The sequence below is a fragment of the Camellia sinensis genome, chromosome 14, assembly GCF_055761805.1.
Source record: "Camellia sinensis isolate YWXY chromosome 14, ASM5576180v1, whole genome shotgun sequence".
Lineage (NCBI taxonomy): Eukaryota > Viridiplantae > Streptophyta > Magnoliopsida > Ericales > Theaceae > Camellia > Camellia sinensis.
The window spans coordinates 53,433,247-53,443,322 of NC_138974.1; the positions used below are offsets into that span (position 1 = coordinate 53,433,247).

Sequence of the window (10,076 nt, forward strand, 5' to 3'; positions counted from 1 at the left end):
TGGGCGTGAAGAACGTGGCGTGCAATGTGCATACTTCTCCTACTAAGCTTGGCAAACCATTGGGAGCAACTGGAATCGTTAGAGGAAGTGCAAAGGGAAGACGAAAAGGAAAAGGAAAAGGAAAAATGAGCGGAAGTGGAGTTCAAGCCACTGAGGTCGGGGATATGCAATTGTGCATCGATAGCAAAACAAATAGTGGAGTTGACGACAGCAGTTCACCTGTGGATGTTGATGGTGTGGACAACGTGAACAAGGTACAAATACTGCCTTTAATGCCCCACAAGTTCTGAATACCCAATTCATGCCCACATCAATAATGTGAATCAGTAATTTTACAATCATCTGTGTTGTATTGTACTAGTTGTCCAAGAATTGCATGTTTGCAGTTATGATTGTTGCCATATGTTAGTACACATTTCTAACAAACTCCGCACCAAACATCACAAGTTGGGAAAACTCTGAGGCTCACAGTTTTTACATCATTTCACGTTCTTTTTTATGACTACCGACCTTGTAATGTAAGCTTCAATATTTTTATGAAATGTGTACTGTTAGTTGGCTATTTATTTTTGTAGGACTCGTTGACGATGTTGGACAGCGAAGGGTTGTTATCAGCGGAGGAACAAAAACTTCTTCACTATGTATTTGACGATAGCAAAAATGAAATGTATTGTTTCATTTACTACTTGCAAATTTTCAATGACAGTCCACTGTGAAATAACTATCGTTCTAAGGATCATTTATTGCTTGTAGGGACATTGTTGTTTCCATGAATCTTCATGGACGGGCATGTGAAGTTGGCACCCGGCGTGACATGCGCACGCTCAAACCAGGGTCGTGGCTATCCGACACTGTAAGTGTTGGCTGCACAAATATGAATCTGCGTTTTTCAGTACCCCTAACTCAGAAACCTTTCTAATCAACTTGCCTTGTGTCTTGCATACAATGTTCCAGCCAATCAACTTGGTGGTGGTGCAATTGACTAATCGACAGAGGGATTTACACAATGACGGGAGGCACACTGATTGGTTCTTTCCCGTATATCTGTCGGTAAGTAAGTGTTTAAAGCTACGTTGTGTATTGTGTATGACATATTTTGACAAATGTTTCCGTTAATGACCTTTACGCATTACATATGCAGACTATGATTCTAAATAAAGATATGCAACCTCTGCACCATGAACATATCGTCACATCATTTTTCGGACATGACAGATACACTGGTGCGATTGATGCATGCCAGAGGGTAATATCAATGTTCATCCCGTTATATTAAAACGAAAATATGAAAGCCATTACATGTTTGCATGGCCTCTAAACAAGGTCTGCCGTTGTGTTTTCGTGTAGATTTACATGCCTTTCAATTACAGAGGAGTGCATTGGTTGTGCGTTAAAATTGATATGGTGGATCGTGTAGCCTACCTATTCGACTCAGTCCCATCCAACCGACCGAATAAAAGGAAGCTAAATGCAGCTAAAATTTTGGTATGTCCTTCTGGTGCATTTCTGAACACTACAAAAAACTTGAACATCCTTTACGTAAACCAACTTCAACCTTGTGGAACAGGTTGAAACTATGCACGACTTGCTGCAACTACACTTTGGAAATGATTATGTTACAGACTGCGTAGCTTCCACCGCTGCATGTTAGACGAGAGGCCAGTACAACAACTGGACGAGTAATCCACAATCCCTCACTCACATTAATGTCTAAGCTGCATGACTGACTTAACGAACCTATTACGTATTGACGACAACTTTAATGTGAAATTATTTTTGTAGCACGTTTGACTGTGGGATGTTCGTCATCAAATTCATGCAGCAACCTGATTTAAGCCCCGGTCCACACAAGGTACATTCTACCGCTTAATTTCCATTTGTCAATCAAATCCTTCCTCGTACGTCCTTCAATTTTAACTGATTTGTCTTACGATTTTTGTGTACAAAGTTCGCTCCCTCTGTGCGTCATAAGTTGTTGGTTGACATCGTTATAGATGTCAATAATGCAAAGATCGCAAAGTACTGGGAGTGCCTTCATATGAGCAATGCCACAAGCTAGGCCAGTGATGGGAATGGGTTGCCAGTACGCCAGTAATTTGGGTGGCAATATGACTTTAACTAATTTTTTATTCTTTGATTTCAATATGGATGTTAATTATGGGTCCCCAGTATTGTTTTTGCTGGACGATGTAAATATGGACCAACTGCAAAGTGCAAGTCAAATGTAAACATGGATCAAACATGTCGATGTGGCTGCTGACTTAGTACTATTTTGTTTACGCATGTTTCTTGTTCGGATGAATGCGACTGTAACTGTATATAATTTACGGCTGCTTTTGTTACCGAAGTTAATTTATAATTTAATTACAAAAAAGGGAAAATTAATTTTAAAAAATGAAAGAAACCACATTATGAATGAAAACTCAATACTCTTCGTAGGTAAGTTATATATCAGCTCATTAGCACATATGACTCCAGCCAAATAAAAACTTTCATGGCTTACAGGGAAGGTTAAAAAAAAATAAATCAAATCTACATATCTGCTGCATCATCAGCAGCGTCTTCTGAAGAGTTGTCCGTACTGTCTGACTGACTGTCCTCATCCATTGTCTTATCAGACTTCGCTTCGTCTGCCGCCAATTTGTCATCGGTCAGCCAATCAACATTCTGCTTGATAGCGCCGACTTGCCGCTCCAAACTTGACAACCGTGTGTCCACTTCATTCAGCCTTTCGTAGATAGCTTGCAACTGCTGGAATACAGAAGCAACATGAGCTTCAACAATAGCTTCAATCTTGTTCGAATCGGACATTTTGTAGGAATATGTGTATGGTTTATTTTACTGACTACTTTTTTAAAGGAATGTACAGATTCATAATATTACACAACACTATGCTGTAAGTATTTGTAATATATGGTACATGACTTGTATGTTTGCAGAAGACCTCATGCATTGTGACATACATCGTATTAATTTCTCAAACTGGCCAAATTCATCTTGCAAAAATTCGTTCCTTCTTGCATGCACCCAGTCATCCGTTCAGTACCCCTGGTCGTCCATTATTTGGCATTTCCAACACACATGCATTGTACCTTCCATCAGTACTATCCCACTGTCATTGATTTCCACACCCCCAGTTCATCATACAGTCACATTCGTCATTTGTATTTGTGCCCCAACCCAATGACATGTCTACTCATCCATAAAGGTTAGCAAAATTGCTCTTATTAGATACATATGCCGTTCTAATTGCACCGAACCTTTAAATGAAATACCCGCAGTCATTAAGTTGCTTTTACGCAGTTTGGGTAGTTGTTGCCACCAAACAACAATAAGTGTGTTCACGTCTTTAAACCTACCACCAACGTATTAATGACTACGGGTTTAAGGTAATTTAACATTTACAACCAACCACAAAAAAGTTTGCAACCAGTGTTGTTTCCTTTGCATTTGGGTTTGTTTTTGCGTCCATATATTCTTCGTGAGCCTGCGAAAACAAAGTTGGAGTCAATCAAGAACCTTCACACCTATGGATGCACACGACGGTAAACGTGGTCGTCGACAATCACTTGCAATGGCTGGCAGCTCCCGACCGAAGTCACCAGAATTGGATTATGCAGGTGGGTATATCGATTCCTTAGGTGATCGACGTTTCTTTGAAACAGGGTTCCCACTGTAGAGTTTTGAACCTCTACGGGATTACAACTGCACCCCAATACAAGATGCTTGCCTGGGGAAGTATTTTGGAATTCCAGTTTCACTGTTTGCCAAACGAGTTCAGTGTGAACACCACTGTCGATGTGCTTTTCTGAAGGTCACAAAAGCCCGATCGGTTGAAATGCAGCGGCAATTCCCTCATGTCAGCGACTCCCAACTTAGGCATCGTTTGCAAAGTGAGGTTGATCAAATGACTCGTCGACTCATTAGGAACTCACGGATAGAGGACGCAAAGGCAGAGTCGAAGATACATGGATCGAACCCGGCATCTGCGATAAAGGCTATAATGGAGGATCCTGCACTGGTGTCGGACCCTGACCTTTCAGATTACTCAGACTCCGAAGTTGTTGATTTGAGTGAGGATTAGCAGACCTGGACATGCGTATGACATAGTAAGCGTAGTCTTGTAAGATGACATCGTCGCGCGAAAATAAACGACTTAGAAACTAACAGACCGTCATACTCTGCTAACCATTGCAACGGTGCATGCGTTAACGTCTTCATCATGTCCACTTTGTTGAAGGTATTTTTTTGGGTCACCGTCCTCGACTAAAAGCTGTCTTATGATTTTTGTTGGTACGATGACAAGGTCATTTTTTTGTAATGTCAATGACCGATATCAGAAACTATCATTAACCTATGTTTTGTTGATTACTTCATGTTTGTGAATCGTTCAATATGGACAATAAGGTTTAAGTGTCGGAATCATTGACTGGAATCACAAGCTGTAATTGCAAACAAAAATTGTGCACAACCAGCCAACGGTCTCATACACTCTTATCATCAATATGGGCACAAAATGTTTTGTTTTTTCAACCACGACGGTTGTGTGGAAGCATACCCCATGGGGTCAACCTGTGCATTACCAATTTTTCTCCCATTGTGCATTGTTATGAACTAATCAGCTCCCCTTCAAACAAAAAAATTTACAATAGACCATGCAGAAACAGAGTATTGATATTCATTAATGAAGAAGTCAGCACGATGGTGAACAAATGTACCACGCATCCTATATCTGCTTTCAACTTGCTAACAGATAATAGTTGAGGCCACAGATAAGTGACAAACAGATACTAGTTGACAGATAACAGATTTGCCAAATCTGTTAATTACAAACAAACTTGCAACACATAACAGAAGTTGTTCATTACAACCAAAATTGATGCACCCAGATAAGAGAACCTGCAACAGATAACAGGCCACAGATAAGTGACAATGCACCGACAAAATTCAGTCATCCACAAAGCATCCACAAAATTCATCCACATAGCATCCACAAAAATAAATCCACATACCATCCACAAAATTCGTCCACAGATCTGGCAAATAGCATCCACAAAGCTCTTACAATGACACCAATGTTTCCCAAAATTCATTACAGACTAACATTATAAGTCACATCATAATAACTTATAAAATTCATTCCGTACATTCATTCCATAATAAAATTCATTCCACAAAGCTATTAAGTAAGTTACATAAGTTACATCATAATAAAATTCATTCCATAAACATTACTTACATCATGAAGTACAATACAACAAAAACTGGTACAAACTTCCATTCAATTTCCCAAAATACAAATAAGTATGAAAGTTACATGATCAAGTACAAAATGATAAAAGGGCTGTGCTACATCCCCCGAATTTGGGGGCCCCTAATCCCCCGAAAAATCAGAACAAGGCAAAAAAAAAAAACATGCCCAAAACGACGTCGCTTTGGGCATTAGGGGGATTAGGGGGGGCATTTTTAGGGGGACAAATCATTTCTGAATGATAGAAAATAGGAAAATGATTTGTCCCCCTAAAAATTCCCCCCGTAATCCCTCCTAATGCCCAAAACGACGTCGTTTTGGGCTTTTTTTTTTTTTTCTTTTTTCCTTTTCTTTTTTTTTTTTTGCCTTGGTTTGAAAATTAGGGGGATTAGGGGGCCAAAAATTAGGGGCATGTAGCAAGGCCCTAGAAAAAATAATGAAATACACCATCGCTTTGATAATATTTTCTATCCTTTCAACCCTTCGACCATGGTCATTTCCCAAGTCATGAAGCCTCGTCCTTACATCGTTGAAGTGTTCTACTGTTAAAGCATCACCAGCTCTAGTGTTGGAAGGGATTGTGGACATAACGCCTTCATCATCTTCAGCCACGAACTTGAAGTAATTGCAATGGGGAGTGGGAGTGGTACTCTACAATGCATGACAATCAGTTAGTTAAATACGAAAAATATTACTGTGACTACTAAAGGATTAAAATTTCCAATACATACTTACATATCTTGATGGGCAAACAAAGCACAAACGCCCTTCATTTCCATTTTTATTGTTCTGACAATACGTATGGCAGCGGTTCTTCCACAATTGCACAGCCTCGTTTGTAATCTTATGTTGCTAATGTTAGAAGAAGAAGCCATTTTTTAAATCCGCATACATGAGAAATTTGTAGTGCTCTGCTATGCTTCTGTTTGATGGGGTTAATAGCAGGTGTAGCTTAATTTGAGGGACAGAGTGTGTCTTTACTGAAAACATCTATTTGTTCAAACTGCCATGTTTAATAGCATTTGCACAGTGGTTACACAGACTAAACTGTTAATAGCATTTGAACAAACATCGCAGCTCAATGTACACACATGGCAGTTTTACAAACATATCAGTTCAATGTCAAGTAAATTATCAATCACACATGTTAAACAACTATTATCAACAAATCATGCTGAAGTGAAATGATTAGGGGCAAATTGTTGGAGACTGTGATTCAGTAGTTATCAAACTGAAATAGTTATCAACAAATGACACATGTGATTTTCAACAAAGCACACTGAAATACTTATCAACAAATCAGTAATAGTTATGAACATTTAAGTTCAGTTTGATAATAGTTATCAATGTTGATAATAGTTAATTCAAGTCACGCAGCTAACACATTAGTTGATAGCAGTTCATTACAACAATTCATGCGTGATTGACAACAAATTCAGCAACATCACATTATCAATCACACATTGAAAATTACACAACTATATGCATTCGTTCAACTAATTATCAATCTGCATAGTCATACTATGTTCTGCAAAGATGTGATCCTTTCATTTTATGTTGGATCAGTTTCTGCGTATTCATACTACGTTCTGCAAAATTTATACTTTAACTCTAAAAGGTAAATGCATAAATGTTCGTCACAATATGTGCCGCATTTTTTAAGCATACCATTTATATATCTGCATAACAGTAATTTTCAAATATATTTTGTGAATCACAACCCTAACTTTTTTATTTCAGCGTTTGGAGGACGAACCTGGTTCATCTATGGCCTGAAAGCCCACGTTATCGTCAACAAATTCCTTCTGTACAGCCGATGGTGGTCGCGGTCGAGCTATGGTTCGCGAAGCAGAGAAAATGAGGGCTACAGCGGTGGGTTGGGTTTACGAGTGGGTGGCCGTCGGGAGTGGTCGCCGGTGAGGCTTTGTTCGGTGGAGGAGGAGTGAGTGTGACAGTGAGGGGGAGTGAGAATGAGATTGAGGTGTATACTCTGTATAACCTGTATAGCAGAGCGGGAAAACGGAAATTTATGTTTGGTTTGCATTCGGGAGACGAGTTTTAAAGAAAAAAATTTCTAAAAAATTGTTTGGTTTGAGTTTTTGTAAAAAAAATTTAAAATTCACTTTCTCTCTCTTACACATCAATCAATCACTTTTTCTCTCTCCTCTCTCCTTCCCAATCACTTTTGCTCTCACACACATCAACTCAAATTCTCCCAAAATATCAAATCATCCCAAACTCCCAAAAAAATAACTCTCCCAAAATACACAACCAAACAAACCCCAAAAATTTTTAAACTCTCTCCCCCAAATTTTTTTTCAAAAACAACTCTCCCAAAAACAAACCAAACGGTCTTCATTTTAATTTGTAGTCCATAAGCCAAAAAATCACTAACAGAAGACAGTATGAATTAAGACTGGGACCCCCTTTCCCCGTACAAGGATCCTCTCCTTGCAAGCCCCTCGTTGTGCCCGTCCTTGCAGAGCCTTCGAGCCTACTTTTTGGGCCAATTTTGATAATCCGAACCGTTCATATTTTATGATTTATTCAGTATATCATACATGTAAAAAATCAAGTTGATTTATTCACTCTCTCTGCTTCCAACTCCCTATGGAGCCTCCATTTCTCCTCCCCTGCCTTGGCGCGCTTGCCCTCCAATTCCCTCTGGAGATCGCCCACTCTGCTATCCACCTCGTCCTTCTGCCTGACCAGCTCCTCATTATTGCTCATAGCCTCTTCATGTCGCTCGACCGCTGCGGCACAGGCTCTTTGGGCCTCGTCGAACTTCTTCTGCTCGCCAGCAAGTTGGAACTCGAGTGACACAACCTGGCGGCGTGTGTCCTCCAGCTCCGCCTGAACCGTTTGCAGCTCTGTGTGGGCACTCTCCCAACTTGCACTCTTCTCCTTCAACTTTGCAAGCTGGGCCTTGGCCTCATCTGCCTTGAGTTTGGCACCCCCCGCCTTCCTCAGCAGGGCTCCTGCTAAGGTGGTTACCTCCATTTGAGCAGAGTATAACCCCCTTAGCAGCTCAGCCTCGTTGAATCTGGAGGCCGAGCGCAGGGCTGCCTCTTCTACAATCCCTACAAGGCGATCTGCCCCTGCTCTGGCTGGGCCTTCTTCTCCCTACAGCTGTCCCGCGGTCCCACCGACTCCTCCTTCTTGAGGTACAAGAACCCGCTGAGGCTGTCCCTCCCTCCTTGGCCTAGGGCCAACAGCCTCATCCTCCACTTGCCTTTCGGGGACAACCTTTGCGACCCCTGCGGCGATCGCCGCCACCACTGGCACCACCTCCATGACCTCTGAGGCAACATCCACCACTTCTGGGCCACCTACCCTTCCTGGGGCCCCCTCCACTTATCTCCCTTCATACCCCACGATCGCACTGGTTTCTTCCACACTCATCTCCTTCCTCCTCTTCTGGGTAGGCACTTCCGCTCTTTGACTCACTCTCTTCTTCTTCTTTCCCACGCCCAATGCCTCCATCTCCTTGAACGACCTCTCCTTCAAAGGGTCTGCTGGGGGCAGCCGCGGCACAAAATCGCGCAAGTTTTTCTCTCCCAAGGGTTTCGGGCGAGGTCGAATCCGCTCCCTCGCACAAAATCACCCTTCTCCTCGCCTCCAACTCCGCTCGGTCGAGATCCCCACTACCTGGCTTTGGCCCCAACCCCGCCTCAAACAATGCCGACAGCTGAACGAGCTCGTCCCATTTGGCCTTTTCTCTCTCCCTCCACTCCTTCACCCTCCTCACCCTCCCCTCCGCAGCTACCTCCATTTTCAGCTCCATAGACCTGATGGGCACTTCCCACACGGTGCGCGCTCCAAGCCCCCCATTGGCAGACACATAGAACCATCGCGGCCGCCACCCCTTGATTGACGACGGCAGACCCGCCACCAACCCCTTCCCCACTGCAGCCTGCAGGGTGACCCACGTCTCCTGTTGCCCCGACAGCTTATAACAAGCAAAGAATTCGTCTACTGTCATGGCCTCCCCTCCATTTGCCTTCGTCTACTGTCGTGGATTTGTCATCCTTCGTGTGCCAATGATCTGGTTCCGCCTGCCTGATTGGCTTTGGAGTTGCTATCATGGTGGAACCGTGGGATCGTACCACCGGCTCCCCCACCCTCTCTGTCGTATAGTAGACTGCGCCGCTAGCTCCACAACATCGTCATCTCCAAGCGGGTCTACCCTGACAATCGCACTCCCTTCTTCGGCCATTTGTGTGGTATGTCTGCGAATCGCTTCGGTGGCAGGAACAAGGAAATTGAAAAAGTGTTGCAGAGGTGTATTGTGAGCAACAAAGGAATTCACACTTGGAATATTTTGATTTTCCGTACACAGGTAGGTGAATCGAAGAATGCCAAAAGCCCACGGTTTACCCGTATTCCAAGGGTCCCAATTAGTTTTCGCCATTTTCAAAACTTTTCAAAATCATCTGCCAAAATCGTCTCTTTAACACCCACAATGACCTAACATTTCGTTTATGATCCAACGCCTAATATTCCCCCCTTTTGCGGGATGTGGCCACGTGTACGGCCACGATGCACTGTCCATCCCCCTTACCTTGTCTTTTCTACTTCCAATCATCACTTTCCACGCCGCTCCTTCAGCCTCGCGCCAATCCGCCCGTCCTTCACCCGATCAGCCCTCCCCACGGTCGGCCTGTCCTCAACGGTCACCCTTCTCGCGCGGTCAGCCTGTCCTCACGGTCGGCCCCTTCCGTGGGCCTGCCCTCACGGTCGGCTCATTGGGTCGGTCTGCCTCCACGGTCGGCCTTCTCGCGCGATCGGCCTGTCCTCACAGTCGGCCCCCTTGGGTCACCCTGTT

The 10,076-nt window shown here is 43.1% G+C and overlaps 1 long non-coding RNA gene across 1 annotated transcript; it reads left to right on the forward strand.

Moving 5' to 3' along the window:
* Nucleotides 1-589: 589 nt before the first annotated feature.
* LOC145808010 (uncharacterized) lies at nt 590-1,454 on the forward strand. The gene is made up of 3 exons (XR_014351478.1): nt 590-1,050; nt 1,142-1,246; nt 1,348-1,454. It is a non-coding gene; the product is annotated as an uncharacterized LOC145808010 (long non-coding RNA).
* The last annotated feature ends 8,622 nt before the right edge of the window (nt 1,455-10,076 follow it).